This window comes from Somniosus microcephalus, chromosome 21 (genome assembly GCF_052327205.1).
Source record: "Somniosus microcephalus isolate GS21.2 chromosome 21, FLI_Smic_1.0, whole genome shotgun sequence".
NCBI classification, from domain to species: Eukaryota; Metazoa; Chordata; class Chondrichthyes; order Squaliformes; family Somniosidae; genus Somniosus; species Somniosus microcephalus.
The window spans coordinates 66798030-66814948 of NC_141007.1; the positions used below are offsets into that span (position 1 = coordinate 66798030).

Sequence of the window (16919 nt, forward strand, 5' to 3'; positions counted from 1 at the left end):
CGAGTTTCTTGCACTTCATGGGTCAGAACGTCGAGGACCAGGGGGGACAGATGTGTCCATCAGTTGCAAATTGGACACCCCGGTTTTTGGGCGACAGGCACGGTCCTCTCTCGGTGTCCTTTGTCTGAGTACGGGTGAGCAAGGTACGACCAACAAGTGCCAGGGTGAATGGTCCCCTTCCTTCAGACTCAGAATTACATCGACAGAATAACCTTTGCCACCCTGAAGAATTCCCACAGCAGTCTTTGAAGTAATGAGTATCCTAACCAACCTGACAAAGAGCCAACCTCATTTTGTCAACAGCTGATAAGCTTGTTCCTCTCTTATTTCCCACCCCCACCCCCATTCATAGCATATTCAAATCGTGGGGGAAAGGAGAATATCAGAAAACTTATGTAGCCTGAAAGAAATTTATTAATACAAGTCAAACAATCTGATTTTTTTTTGGGTCAGCGCATACAAAATAAGCTTCGGCAGCAGCACTCTGCCTCTGTGTATAATGGTTCACAGTGAGACATCACTTCAGCTGTGTGTCAGCCCCTGTTTGATCTGACAGCCCAGCGGTTATGCTGTTAACGACTGCTGCTATTTTGTGTCTTGATTACCCAGCTTGACGTCACCCCTCTACACTACTTATTACACAGTCTGAGCAAAGTGTGTGGTCCTGTGATTCATATGGAACCAAACAATTTACTTCATCTTTCTCCTCTCGGCTATCCTCCTCCTGTTTCTTTCCCTTTTAGCTTTTGCCAATCTTCACAGGGATTCAGGAAGCTCTGTTGTTTTTGGGGGGAAATGCTCCCACAATATCATGGGAAATATCCCAAACACTACAGCCTTTGTTTTTTTTTAAAAAATCCCCTCAATTTCTGAACTCTTTGGACTTGAATGTGTAGCCTTGAATTCTAACTCTGTATTTCCCCTATGTGATTTCAAAGTGCACAATATCCGCAAATGACCCTATCGACATCATCGATGAAACGTGGCAGAACCGCCACTTGAATGTTTTTTATTGTGAGGTTAAGGGTGGTGAGCTGGGTGTTTAGTCTGAATTACTCAATAATCCCACCAAGGTTAATTTCTGGAACATGGCAAGTAAATTATTGCAACTTTTTCTGGACACTAATGGAATCGAGAGATATGGGGATCGGGCAGGAAAGCGGAGTTGAGGTAGACGATCAGCCATGGTCTCATTGAATGGCGGAGCGGGCTCGAGGGGCCGTATGGCCTACTCCTGCTCCTATTTCTTATGTTCTTAACCAGAGGAAATCTAAATTCCAAATGGTAAGCTTTTTAAATCAGTTTTAAAATTCCACATAGAATCATACAGCACAGAAGGAGGCCATTTGGCCCACCGTGCCTGTACTTTGAAAGAGCGATCCAATTAGTCCCACTCCCCTGTTCTTACCCCATAGCCCTGCACATTTTTCCATTTCAAGTACATATCCAATTCCCTTTTGAAAGTTACTATTGAATCTGCTTCGACCACCCTTTCAGGCAGCGCATTCATTATTATGGCACCGTAGTTGTCTTAGGATGACATAGAAACATAGAAGATAGGAGCAGGAGTAGGCCATTCGGCCCCTCAAGCCTGCTCTGCCATTCAATGAGATCATGGCTGATCATCCAAATTCAGTACCCTGTTCCTGCCTTCTCTCCATATCCCTTGATCCCTTTAGCCTTAAGAAATATATCCAACTCCTTCTTGAATATATTTAATGAATTGGCCTCTACTGCCTTCTTTGGTAGAGAATTCCACAGGTACACCACTCTCTGGGTGAAGAAATTCCTCCTCATCTCTGTCCTAAATGGCTTACCCCTTATCCTTAGACTGTGACCCCTGGTTCTGGACTCCCCGACCATCGGGAACATCCTTCCAGCATCTAGTCTGTCTAGTCCTGTTAGAATTTTATAAGTTTCGATGAGATCCCCTCTCATTCTTCTAAACTCCAGCGAGTACAAGCCCAATCGACCCAATCTCTCCTCATACGTCATTCCTGCCATCCAGCCTGGTGAATCTTCACTGCACTCCTTCCATGGCAAGAACATCCTTCCTCAGATAAGGTGACCAAAACTGCACACAATACTCAAGATGTGGTCTCACCAAGGCCCTGTACAACTGCAGCACGACATCCTTGTTCTTGTACTCAAACCCTCTCGCTACGAAGGCCAACATACCATTTGCCTTCTTAACCGCCTGCTGCACCTGCATGCTTACTTTCAGCGATTGGTGCACAAGGACGCCCAGATCTCGTTGCACTTCTCCTTCTCCCAATCTATTGCCATTCAGATAATAATCTGCCTTCCTGTTTTTGACACCAAAGTGGATAACCTTGCATTTATCCACGTTATATTGCATCTGCCATGCTTCTGCCCAATCACCTAACCTGTTGAAATCATACTGGAGTTTCTCAGCATCCTCCTCACAGCACACACGCCCACCCAGCTTTGTGTCGTCTGCAAACTTGGAGATATTACATCTAGTTCCCTCGTCCAGATCATTAATATATATTGTGAATAGCTGGGGTCCAAGGACCGATCCCTGCGGTACCCCACTAGTCACTGCCTGCCACTCGGAAAAAGAGCCGTTTATTCCAACTCTTTGCTTTCTGTCTGCCAACCAGTTCTCTATCCAAGTCAATACCTTGCCCCCAATCCCTTGTGCCTTAATTTTACACGCTAATCTCTTATGTGGGACCTTATCGAAAGCCTTTTGAAAGTCCAGTACAGGAAACTTTGTGATATCCGGCACCGATGGGACCGAGCTGTTGCCGTCTCATCAAAACTGCCGGACAAACCAGCGCTAATGTTGAAACATACGGAGATTTTGAGCTCCGTATCTGGCAACAAACCCTGTTGCTTAGCAACAGCTTCTAAACAGTCGGCCGTACCTTGCAAGCGTCTCTGTAGCTTAGTAACAGCTTCAGCGAGACCTTGCAGAGCCTGACTGGTGAAAAAAAAGCAACGAAAAGAAAAAAAAACTAACGAAACGGCTCCTGCTTTTTGCCAGTGGCTCGAGCATTCCGGACAGTTAACCTCCGGATAAACCAAAGTTTCCTGTATTTGGACTTCCAAAAGGCATTTGACAAGGTGCCACACAAAAGATTACTGCACAAGATAAAAAATCACGGGATTGGGGGTAATATACTGGCATGGGTGGAAGATTGGCTATCTAACAGAAAACAAAGAGTTGGGATAAATGGTTCATTCTCGGGTTGGCAATCAGTAACTAGTGGTGTTCCGCAGGGGTCAGTGCTGGGGCCCCAACTCTTTACAATCTATATTAACGATTTGGAGGAAGGGACCGAGTGCAACATATTCAAGTTTGCCGATGATACAAAGATGGGAGGGAAAGCAGTGAGTGAGGAGGACATAAAAAACCTGCAAAAGGACATAGACAGGCTAAGTGAGTGGGCAGAAATTTGGCAGATGGAATATAATGTTGGAAAGTGTGAGGTTATGCACTTTGGCAGAAAAAAATCAAAGAGCAAGTTATTATCTAAATGGAGAGAAACTGCAAAGTGCTACAGTACAAAGGGATCTGGGGGTCCTGGTGCATGAAACACAGAAGGTTAGTATGCAGGTACAGCAGGTGATCAGGAAGGCCAATGGAATCTTGGCTTTTATTGCAAGGGGGATGGAGTATAAAAGCAGGGAAGTCTTGCTTCAGTTATACAGGGTACTGGTGAGGCCACACCTGGAATACTGCGTGCAGTTTTAGTTTCCATATTTAAGAAAAGATATACTTGCTCTTGAGGCAGTTCAGAGAAGGTTCACTCGGTTGATTCCGGAGATGAGGGGGTTGACTATGAGGAAAGGTTGAGTAGGTTGGGCCTCTACTCATTGGAATTCAGAAGAGAGGCGATCTTATCGAAACATATAAGATTGTGAGGGGGTTTGATCGGGTGGATGCGGGGAGGATGTTTCCACTGATGGGTGAGACTAGAACTAGGGGGCATAATCTTAGAATAAGGGGCTGCCCTTTCAAAACTGAGATGAGGAGAAACTTCTTCACTCAGAGGGTAGTAAATCTATGGAATTTGCTACCTCAGCTGTGGAAGCTGCGACATTGAATAAATTTAAAACGGAGATAAACAGTTTCCTAGCTGATAAGGGAATTAGGGGTTACGGGGAGCGGGCAGGAAAGTGGACGTGAGTCTAGGTTCGGATCAGCCATGATCCTATTGAATGGCAGAGCAGGCCCGAGGGGCCGTATGGCCTACTCCTGCTCCTACTTCTTATGTTCTTATGTTCCAAATACACCACATCCACTGGTTCTCCCTTATCTATTTTACCAGTTACAGCCTCAAAAAATTCCAGTAGATTAGTCAAGCACGATTTACCTTTTGTAAATCCATGTTGACTTTGTCCGATCTGGTCACTTTTTTCCAAGTGCTCTGCTATTACATCCTTTATAATGGACTCTAGCATTTTCCCCACTACCTATGCTATTCACCTCAACCACTCCCTGTGGTAGTAAGCTCCACATTCTAACCTTATTTCTTGCAGGATATTAGTAAAAAAATGGACTAATAATGAGATGGGAGATCACTGGAAAGTCGGTGAATCTTAACTGAGATGCAATACTGGAAGAGCTTCATTAAAACAATTCTTACCTCAATGTATAGCCAGGATTAGCAACTTTGTCCCTTAGTAAAAATTGAAAATTTCATCTGTAATCCATTATTATTGTATGAACAGATCCTCTTGACTGTTTACAACGCTCCTTCCTGCTTTCCCCTTATTACATCAGTTACTTTTGTCTCACTTTTGCGCCTTTCGGTCACTCATTTCTCTTTGTCTTTTTGGGTTCTTCCTATCCACTTTACTCCTCTCACCCTCTCCTGTCAACTTAAGTCTGGCACATTCTCGAGTTCCTCCTTTCCCTCTGATTTGTTCTCTTTACGTTACTGATCCATTTCTGGTCTGCCAATGTCACAGGTCGCGCCTCACTCCAGCAGATTGCCTTCGATGTGAGGGAACACGCTTTTTTCTTTCTTAAAAGCATTTTTTATGAGGGAAAAAAACTCTGTAAATCTTTGACTCAGTTGCAGTAAAGTGGCAGAACGCAGATTTCTACAGTCAAAGGGCTGAATGGCCTACTCCTGTTCCTATTTCTTATGTTCGTATTAAAGTAGGGCATCCAGAAGTTAGAAAACGTGCAATATGACTGGAGCTGAAAAATCAACTTTGTTGGTGAAGGAAGATCAGGCAGGTGTATAATGGGCGGTCGCTCCGCTACGGCCCGATTTTGTACCCTTACCAAAGCTGAATTTCACCCCCAGTTATTCAACCATAACGGTAATGATTGGTAAGTAATGAAAACACAACACTTCAGCTCAGACTCAATGGTCTGACTCTCTGGAGGGCTGTTCCTAGGGCAGAAATGGCAGCCAGATTACAAATAAACCCTGAAGAGGAGTTGCTTTGCAACGAAGTTTCTGATCTTTTCAAACTTGTTCATCCAAAAAAAAAATCAATGTCAATTAAAATGGCAAATGGCACTTTGCCAAAGAATTCTCACTCACTATCCTCACTAGATGTTCGCCATATTCACAAGATTGTTAGAGAATTTGGGGCATCACTTTTGTAAATGACCTGGAAGGATTCAGACACACACAGTAGCCCAAAGGTCTCAGTTCACACCCAGACCAATAGGTACAGCAACATACCATGGGCAAAAAAATATATTTCTTCAATCAACTGCAACGATACTTATCCAATCTTGGGAGTAACGCTGGTGCTGGACGCCACTGAGCAGTCTACAATGCCCTGACCTACTCTATGGGAAATTAGGCCCCAGAGTGAAGAGGACAGAGGGTGAGGAAACTAAAAGCTATTCTGTCAGACATCAGCCAATAAGAAAGTTTAAGATCCCCTCCCTATCCTACATATCGATAATAGTTCATATCTACACTCGACTTGAAAATCCACAGCTCTTGGAGTTGGAGCTCTGTGGGGGTTAGGAACACCCTGACGGATCAGTAGGTAGCTCCGGATCAGGAAGATCCCAGGGCATGATCCATGCTCTGTGCTAAGTTAGCCAGTCTCAACCACCACAGCAGTAAGGTGCTACAATTGACGCATGTCCCCAGGTTCTGAAGAAAGAAGCTCCTGTGTTGTTAACAGGCGGCCCTGCTAATAAGTAGATGTCTGGGGGTTTTGGGTGAAGGGGGGTTTCGGGTGAAGGGGGGTTTTGGGTGAAGGCGGCAACTACCACAGCTGTGACACCCCCCGTGGCCAATTAGCCTGCCAACGCTCAACTTTTGAGGTGCAAGCATGAAGAATGGCCACTTGGATGAAGTACTGGATGTCTGCCAAGGCCCTGGATCCAGAGCCCAGTTCAATTCAGTCTGGTGCTCTGCCAACGCCCTGGATCCAGAGCCCAGTTCAATTCAGTCTGGTGCTCTGCCAAGGCCCTGGATCCAGAGCCCAGTTCAATTCAGTCTGGTGCTCTGCCAACGCCCTGGATCCAGAGCCCAGTTCAATTCAGTCTGGTGCTCTGCCAACGCCCTGGATCCAGAGCCCAGTTCAATTCAGTCTGGTGCTCTGCCAACGCCCTGGATCCAGAGCCCAGTTCAATTCACTGCCTTCATGAAAACTGAAGGAAAACCAAAAATCTACTGTTGTAACTCACAGAATCGGTACAAACTCTATGACTTTGCCCCCAAAACAAAAGTGAAAGCTAGACTCACCCACAACCCATCATCACTGGCCTCTTTGGAGCACAGCATTGCAGCTAAGACTGACTGGTGTTCTTTTATACATGAGTGCTTAAAGAAATTGTCGCTGGAAGAAAGGAGGAGATTTTGGCTCCAAGAAGGCACTTATGTGCCACAAATAGAAGAATAGATGAGGTGGACTGTGGCAATGACAGAGTGACGATAAACCAGGCTTGGCCTCGTGAAATCATGGAGCTGAAATAACTTAACTGCTGCTGGTGCAATTATCTAAGAACTGTTGGATTTTCAGAATGGAGCAGGATTTCAAAGATCTTGGAACTGTTGCCAGGACTCCCAAAAATGATACTGGAAACAGAGTCAGCGCACGGCACCCTAAACACATTTAGAGAGAAGCATTTTCACCGAACCAGGCCAATCTTCAGTGAGATCCACCCTCTTTCTGTCGGTACATAGTCAGAAGAGTTGCAACAAGGCAACATCTTTGCTTTTGTGAATCATCATTTCCTGATCTTTACTCATCTTCGCCACATCTGTCCTATCAATGCATTCAAAACACCCCAACGTCCCAAAATAATAACAGATGACTAGATCACCTTACCTTTCATTAAGTATCACCCTCTGGAGTAACTTCTGCAGTGGCACCAGCTGAGAGACACGCCAAGACACTCAACCATTCCTTCCAGTGTACTTAGAGATGGCAGTCAAAGCAAAGATTATTTTCTGACTGTGTCGTCACTGTGCACTGGTTCTGTCAACATCGGCAACACCGACGGTTTTGTCAAATACCAGCTACCAGAAAGCATGCCTGGCTCTTACATAATCGCTGGTTACACAGGGGCTGAATCTTTTAGTTCTTTCAGTCTCTGATTTCATTTGTGCACCTTCTGGATGGGACTGCGTGCTGTCTCCCTTCTTACAGTCTCAACACCTCCTCCTACGCCGCGAGGTAATGAAGCTCGCCGGCGCTCTGGCACAAATTTATATTTTATCCCCACAATTACACGGAACATGGCTTCATGCTCTGAAGCCCCTCTGAATAATGACGTGGATATATTGTCAAAAACTTCTCTTTGTTCTACTCCTTTCATGCAGAACTTTCTGGTAGCATTTATGGCCTTTTAAATAACCGGTCAGGCCACTGTCACCAGAATCGTAACAGTGCACATCAGCGCATGCCAACGGGCTGTTCGCTTTGTTTAAAATGCCAAAAAGCCTCCACAAACATCCCAACAATGGAGAGTATTTCTTGACATTATTCCTGCCTGCGAGGTGACCTCTATCTAATTTGAATAATAATGACAGAAAGGTCTTTATAATTTTGTTGCAGCTTTAGTTATCTGAATAGCTTCGAGCTTGACTCTAACATTCCAAGCCATTAGATTCCAAAGTTAATTCAAAGGCTGAAAGTAATGCAGAACAGAAGCCATGAACTGGTCCGGCAAATGTACACTTGATTCTGCATGATAGAATTAATTTCCTAATTATATCTTAAAATTAAATATCAAATAATTAAAAAGGTACAACACAGAGGAATCATTTTACACCTGTATTATGATTATATCTCTGAAGATGCAGATTTCAGTGATGTTTTCAATCCATATTGCTCAAGAGTTAATTGTTTTTGGTTGTGTGGCACATCAGAGATTGTGCAATAGGTTTCAATAATACGCCAACATGCAATTATATAGTGCCTTTAATGTTAAAGAAAATAAGCCCCGGAGCACTTCACAAATGGAATTGGGCGAACAAACACTGAGCCGTGTGGTGGGAGAGGCTGGGAGGGGTGATTGAAGGCTTGGTCACAAAGATGGGTTATGAGCAGGTTTTTAAAGGTGGAAAGAGAAGCGGAAAGGCAGAGAGAGAGAAGCGGAAAAGCGGAGAGAGAGAGAGAGAGAAGCGGAAAGGCAGAGAGAGAGAGAGAGAGAGAGAGAAGCAGAAAGGTGGAGAGAGAGAAGCGGAAAGGAGGAGTGAGGGAAGTGAAAAGGTGGAGAGAGAGAGAGAGAGAGAAGCAGAAAGGGGGAGAGAGAGAAGCGGAAAGGCGGAGAGAGAGAGAGAGAGAGAGAAGCAGAAAGGTGGAGAGAGAGAAGCGGAAAGGCGGAGAGAGAGAGAGAGAGAGAAGCGGAAAGGTGGAGAGAGAGAGAGAGAGAAGCGGAAACGTGGAGAGAGAGAAGCGGAAAGGCGGGAGAGAGAGAGAGAAGCGGAAAGGTGGAGAGAGAGAAGCGGAAAGGCAGGAGAGAGAGAGAGAGAAGCGGAAAGGTGGAGAGAGAGAAGCGGAAAGGCGGGAGAGAGAGAGAGAAGCGGAAAGGTGGAGAGAGAGAGAAGCGGAAAGGAGGAGTGAGGGAAGTGAAAAGGTGGAGAGAGAGAGAGAAGCAGAAAGGTGGAGAGAGAGAAGCGGAAAGGCGGAGAGAGAGAGAGAGAGAGAGAGAGAGAGAGAGAGAGAGAGAAGCGGAGAGGTGGAGAGAGAGAGAAGCGGAAAGGAGGAGTGAGGGAAGTGAAAAGGTGGAGAGAGAGAGAGAGAGAGAAGCAGAAAGGTGGAGAGAGAGAAGCGGAAAGGCGGAGAGAGAGAGAGAGAGAGAGAGAGAGAGACAGAGAGAAGCGGAGAGGTGGAGAGAGAGAAGCGGAAAGGCGGAGAGAGAGAGAGAGAGAGAGAGAGAGAAGCGGAAAGGTGGAGAGAGAAGTGGTAAGGCAGAGAGAGAGAGAGAGGGGCGGAAAGGCGGAGAGAGAGAGAGAAGCAGAAAGGCGGAGAGAGAGAAGCAGAAAAGCGGAGAGAGAGAGAGAGAGAGAGAGAGAAGCAGAAAGGCGGAGAGAGAGAGAGAGAGAGAGAAGCGGAAAGGCGGAAAGACGGAGAGAGAGAGAGACGCGGAAAGGCGGAGAGAGAGAGAGAAAGCAGAAAGGTGGAGAGAGAGAGAGAGAGAAGCAGAAAGGTGGAGAGAGAGAGAGAGAGAGAAGCGGAAAGGTGGAGAGAGAGAGAGAGAAGCGGAAAGGCGGAAAGACGGAGAGAGAGAGACGCGGAAAGGCGGAGAGAGAGAGAAAGCAGAAAGGCGGAGAGAGAGAGAGAAGCGGAAAGGCGGAGAGAGAGAGAGAGAGAAGCAGAAAGGTGGAGAGAGAGAGAGAGAGAGAGAAGCGGAAAGGTGGAGAGAGAGAGAGAGAGAGAAGCGGAAAGGCGGAGAGAGAGAAGCGGAAAGGCAGAGAGAGAGAGAGAGAGAGAGAAGCAGAAAGGCGGAGAGAGAGAGAGAGAAGCGGCCAGGCGGAGAGAGAGAGAGAGAGAGAGAAGCGGCCAGGCGGAGAGAGAGAGAGGAGCGGACAGGTGGAGAGAGAGAAAAGCGGGCAGGCAGAGAGAGAGAGAGAGAGAGAAGCGGCCAGGCGGAGAGAGAGAAAAGCGGGTAGGCAGAAAGAGAGAGAGAGGAGCGGACAAGCGGAGAGAGGAGTGGTTGGGCGGAGAGGTTTAGGCAGGATAGAGAGGGCTGAGGCGGTTGAAGGTTCTGCTACCAATTGCCGGGTGAAGGGAGAGGACGTGCATAAATGGCCAGATTCAGAGGACTAAAAGGCTGGAGCAGGTTGCAGATAGGATGCAACAAGGCCACGGAGGGTTTAAAGATGAAGACAAGGATTTTAAATTCAATGTATTGGGGAAACATGGACCCCGTGTTGATCAATGCAGACAGTATGACGGACTTAAAAGTGGGGCAGGATACAGGTAGCAGACTATGACAAGTTGGAGTGTGTGCAGAGTGGAAGGTCAGCAAGCAGAACATTGGAATAATTGGGGTCGATTTTAACTTTAGGGCATGCGACCGGCGGAGGACGCTGGCAGCGCGCCTGTTCCGGGAGCAAAGAGGCCAGAGGCACTTTGAGGCCCCGGGCCTCAGTTAAATGGAGCCCAGGAGCTGCGAGTGCCAATATTGGGTGGACTGAAGGGTGGGGGAGCCCAGGACGGCAGCGGCCCGTGCTGGACCCCACAAAAATAATTTACAACTTACCTGTCCCCGGGCCTCTTCGACTCTATCGCTGGTGAAATCGGTGGAAGAGTGTGTGAGGCGAGCTCTGACCGGTTCTGCTGTGAAATACTTCTGACATGGGAGGATTGTCTTGACTTGGGGATTAACACACTCAGTCTAGATCTTGTCAAAGAGTCTAATTTAGTAGTTGACGTAAGAAAACTACTAGGCACTTGGTCTAAGCATTAAACAAAGCTTTAATCAACTGTTTTACAACATGGAGGTCTAGTTGTGTCCTTCACTAGTTCCTGTTAAGAATGCCCTGCGCAAGCTGGGCCCGTGTCCGAGTATTTATACTCTCCCTGGACACCGCCACCCGCAGGCCGCTCAGTTGATTCATGTCAGTAGTGTTATAAAGGAACATAGGAACGGGATTAGACCATTCAGCCCCTCGAGCCTGTTCCACCATTCAATTAGATCATGACTGATCTGTACCCCAACTCCATTTACCCTGACTTTTCTCCATATCCTTTGATACTCTTACCTAACAAAAAATCTATTGATCTCAGTCTTGAAAACTCTTGACCCAGCATCCACAGCCTTTTAAGGGTGTTCCAGATTTCCTCTTAAAGACAGCAGATTGTTCCACTAGATGACTTCATCCTTTAAAGAATAAATGTAGGGTTCAGTAGAACCAGCAGTTGCTGAAGCAACATCTAAACCCGAGACCACTGACCACAATTCATCTTGTAACCCTCCTGATCTATTGTGTAGTGTTGTTAGGGAATTATTTGTGTTGATAAAATATAACTGAAGAATTGCTTTGGAGCTGTTCAGTACTGTTTAGGTCCCTGTTCGAATCAACCTCTAGCTCTTTACTAATGCAAGATAAATCTCCTTTACAAATTATGGTTTTTAAGCAATATGTCTGCCAAAGGTTATTCCTTCAACAGCACCTATGCTTTGAGGGCATGATTACAAATATCTAATACAGTGGAGAGTGTATTAACACCGAATGTTTTCCTGCTTATAAGAAAGGAAGAGGAGTGAAGTAGCTTTTGTCAATGGCCCTGGTCTTGATGGCAGATATCCTATCAAATTAAGTCAGATATCCCATCAATGAGCAGGTGCTGCTGATAACTTTAAGGCAGCATGACACCTCAAATCAATTTCACACACACAGTTTAAAACATATCAGTATCACTCATTAAGTTAGCATGTCACTATCGCTCATTAAGTTAACATGTCAGTATCACTCATTAAGTTAGCATGTCACTATCGCTCATTAAGTTAACATATCACAATCACTCATTAAGTTAGCATGTCAGTATCACTCATTAAGTTAGCATGTCACTATCACTCATTAAGTTAGCATGTCAGTATCACTCATTAAGTTAGCATGTCACTATCGCTCATTAAGTTAACATATCACTATCACTCATTAAGTTAACATATCACTATCACTCATTAAGTTAGCATGTCAGTATCACTCATTAAGTTAGCATGTCACTATCACTCATTAAGTTAGCATGTCAGTATCACTCATTAAGTTAACATTAATCTTAACTTCCCACATTGGGCAGTCCAAAAGGTGCAGCAAAGAGACCTTACTAAATAATTGATGTAAATACTCTGGTGCGGCTCAATTAATATTTCTTCTTCTCTCGATCAATATAGTTGATCATCATACATCATTGTACTGAAAGAAATGCTGCAAATCAGTGGCATTTGTACCAGTTTGCTTTCATTTACTTGATTAATTGTCAGTATCCATTAAGATTTGTCCTTTGAGCTCCTGCAATGCCAACATTGTGGATACCCTGCTCCCCCCTCCTCACACATTGTGGATACCCTGCTCCCCCCTCCTCACACATTGTGGATACCCTGCTCCCACCCCCTCACACATTGTGGATACCCTGCTCCCCCCCCTCCTCACACATTGTGGATACCCTCCCCCCCACTCACACATTGTGGATACCCTGCTCCCCCCCTCACACATTGTGGATACCCTGCTCCCCCCCTCCTCAAACATTGTGGATACCCTCCCCCCCTCCTCACACATTGTGGATACCACCCCCCTCCTCACACATTGTGAATACCCTCCCCCTCCTCACACATTGTGGATACCCTCCCTCCCCCCTCACACATTGTGGATACCCTGCCCCCCCTCACACATTGTGGATACCCTCCCCCCCCTCACACATTGTGGATACCCTGCTCCCCCCCTCCTCACACATTGTGGATACCCTCCCCCCCTCCTCACACATTGTGGATACCCTGCCCCCCCTCACACATTGTGGATACCCTCCCCCCCCTCACACATTGTGGATACCCTGCTCCCCCCCCCCTCACACATTGTGGATACCCTGCTCCCCCCCTCCTCACACATTGTGGATACCCTCCCCCCCTCCTCACACATTGTGGATACCCTCCCCCCCTCCTCACACATTGTGGATACCCTCCACCCCCCTCACACATTGTGGATACCCTCTCCCCCTCCTCACACATTGTGGATACCCTCCCCCCTCACACATTGTGGATACCCTCCCCCCCCTCACACATTGTGGATACCCCCCCTCCTCACACATTGTGGATACACTGCTCCCCCCCCTCACACATTGTGGATACCCTCCCCCCCTCCTCACACATTGTGGATACCCTCCCCCCCTCCTCACACATTGTGGATACCCTCCCCCCCTCACACATTGTGGATACCCTGCTCCCCCCCCTCACACATTGTGGATACCCTCCCCCCCTCACACATTGTGGATACCCCCCCCCCCTCACACATTGTGGATACCCCCCTCCTCACACATTGTGGATACCCTCCCCCTCCTCACACATTGTGGATACCCTCCCCCCCCTCACACATTGTGGATACCCTCCCCCCCTCCTCACACATTGTGGATACCCTCCCCCCCTCCTCACACATTGTGGATACCCTCCCCCCCTCCTCACACATTGTGGATACCCTCCCCCCCTCACACATTGTGGATACCCTGCTCCCCCCCCTCACACATTGTGGATACCCTGCTCCCCCCCCCTCACACATTGTGGATACCCTCCCCCCCCCTCACACATTGTGGATACCCCCCTCCTCACACATTGTGGATACCCTCCCCCTCCTCACACATTGTGGATACCCTCCCCCCCCTCACACATTGTGGATACCCTGCTCCCCCCCCCTCACACATTGTGGATACCCTGCTCCCCCCCTCCTCACACATTGTGGATACCCTCCCCCCCACTCACACATTGTGGATACCCTGCTCCCCCCTCACACATTGTGGATACCCTGCTCCCCCCCTCCTCACACATTGTGGATACCCTCCCCCCCACTCACACATTGTGGATACCCTCCCCCCCCTCACACATTGTGGATACCCTACTCCCCCCCCCTCACACATTGTGGATACCCTGCTCCCCCCCTCCTCACACATTGTGGATACCCTCCCCCCCTCCTCACACATTGTGGATACCCTCCCCCCCTCCTCACACATTGTGGATACCCTGCTTCCCCCCCTCACACATTGTGGATACCCTCCCCCCCTCCTCACACATTGTGGATACCCCACCCCCTCCTCACACATTGTGGATACCCTGCTCCCCCCACCTCACACATTGTGGATACCCTCCCCCCTCACACATTGTGGATACCCTGCTCCCCCCCCTCACACATTGTGGATACCCTCCCCCCCTCACACATTGTGGATACCCCCCCCCTCACACATTGTGGATACCCTCCCCCCCCCTCACACATTGTGGATACCCTCCCCCCCCCTCACACATTGTGGATACCCTGCTCCCCCCCCTCACACATTGTGGATACCCTCCCCCCCCCCTCACACATTGTGGATACCCTCCCCCCCCTCACACATTGTGGGATACCCTGCTCCCCCCACCTCACACATTGTGGATACCCCCCCCCCTCACACATTGTGGATACCCTCCCCCCCCTCACACATTGTGGATACCCTCCCCCCCCCTCACACATTGTGGATACCCTGCTCCCCCCCCCCTCACACATTGTGGATACCCTCCCCCCCCTCACACATTGTGGATACCCTCCCCCCCCTCACACATTGTGGATACCCTCCCCCCCTCACACATTGTGGATACCCTGCTCCCCCCCCTCACACATTGTGGATACCCTGCTCCCCCCCCTCACACATTGTGGATACCCTGCTCCCCCCCCCTCACACATTGTGGATACCCTCCCCCCCTCACACATTGTGGATACCCCCCCCCTCACACATTGTGGATACCCTGCTCCCCCCCTCACACATTGTGGATACCCTCCCCCCCTCACACATTGTGGATACCCTGCTCCCCCCCTCACACATTGTGGATACCCTGCTCCCCCCCCCTCACACATTGTGGATACCCTCCCCCCCCTCACACATTGTGGATACCCTGCTCCCCCCCCTCCTCACGCATTGTGGATACCCTGCTCCCCCCCCTCACACATTGTGGATACCCTCCCCCCCTCACACATTGTGGATACCCCCCCCCCTCACACATTGTGGATACCCTGCTCCCCCCCTCACACATTGTGGATACTCTCCCCCCCCTCACACATTGTGGATGCCCTGCTCCCCCCCCTCACACATTGTGGATACCCTGCTCCCCCCCCCCTCACACATTGTGGATACCCTCCCCCCCCTCACACATTGTGGATACCCTGCTCCCCCCCTCCTCACGCATTGTGGATACCCTGTTCCCCCCCCCTCCTCACACAAACCATCAGCAAAACCTGTGAGGGGGGGGACTACCAGTTTACAGACCTAAAGCATCTTGGTCAATAGGGACCTCAATTCATTTTGTTATCCTTTCTGACCTTTTGCAAGCAGTCAAGATAATTACAGATTAGGAAGGCCATTTGACCTATGATACTGCACCCATCAGAAAGACTTCACTTTCCCCACCAACTGTAGCATCCAATTGTCTCTCAAATGATTGCAGGGATTTTGCCTTTCCTACTCTAGAGCTGATCGCTCCGTGTGAAGAAATGGATGACATCAACAAGCAATTTGCCCTGTACTGGTTTGAACCAGTCTTCCCTTGTCCTACTCTTGCACTATAGTTTGAAGTGATCGTCTGGATTCACCTTTTCTATACTGTTTACTACCTTCAAAAACTCTGGGAGACCACTGCTCAGTCTCTTCCCGTCAAGGCGGAAAAGTCCCAAGTTTCTCCAGTCTTTCCTTATAATCTAGGTCTCTGACACTACGGATCAGCCTCATGGCTCTTCTCTCAACTGCCTCCAGTGCTTGGCTATCTTTCTGTATCTCAGTGACCCAAACGGGAGACAGTACTCAACGTGGGCTCTGACTATATGGTTCAGCCTTATTTTGACTTGTTGATTCCTACGGTGTGCAGTGGTTGAACGTTTTGAGCGTCGAGTCTACTCAGACCCTTGGATCTCCTTCGGTTTAATCCTTAGCTATAACACCACCATTCATGTGGCACCTGTGCGGTCCGATATTTCTTCCTGCGTGTGCTTTGCTGCTGTCAGCAGTCGGATCTTTGCTTGCACAATATTCTTTTCTTTATCGCCAACAGAATGTTAAGCTCCTTTAACAAATACATGATATTGTAGTACATTATAATAAAGCTGCTCCTGGTCACTGTCCAGTGACCCCTGGGTTAGAGAGAGGGGAAATCAGCCAGGGTTCCTGCTCCTGATCACTGTCCAGTGACCCCTGGGTTAGAGAGAGAGGAAATCAGCCAGGGTTCCTGCTCCTGATCACTGTCCAGTGACCCCTGGGATAGAGAGAGAGGGGAAATCAGCCAGGGTTTGTGCTCCTGATCACTGCCCAGTGACCCCTGGGATAGAGAGAGAGGGGAAATCAGCCAGGGTTCGTGCTCCTGATCACTGCCCAGTGACCCCTGGGATAGAGAGAGAGGGGAAATCAGCCAGGGTTCGTGCTCCTGATCACTGCCCAGTGACCCCTGGGATAGAGAGAGAGGGGAAATCAGCCAGGGTTCCTGCTCCTGATCACTGCCCAGTGACCCCTGGGATAGAGAGAGAGGGGAAATCAGCCAGGGTTCCTGCTCCTGATCACTGCCCAGTGACCCCTGGGTTAGAGAGAGAGGGGAAATCAGCCAGGGTTTGTGCTCCTGATCACTGTCCAGTGAGCCCTGGGATAGAGAGAGAGGTGAAATCAGCCAGGGTTCCTGCTCCTGATCACTGCCCAGTGACCCCTGGGTTAGAGAGAGAGGGGAAATCAGCAAGGGTTTGTGCTCCTGATCACTGCCCAGTGACCCCTGGGATAGAGAGGGGAAATCAGCCAGGGTT

The 16919-nt window shown here is 48.4% G+C and overlaps 1 protein-coding gene across 5 annotated transcripts in view; it reads right to left on the minus strand.

Moving 5' to 3' along the window:
• aatkb (apoptosis-associated tyrosine kinase b) overlaps positions 1 to 16919 on the minus strand; it is a 451450-nt gene that overhangs the window by 74203 nt on the left and 360328 nt on the right. The gene's annotated exons all lie outside the window — the stretch shown is intronic.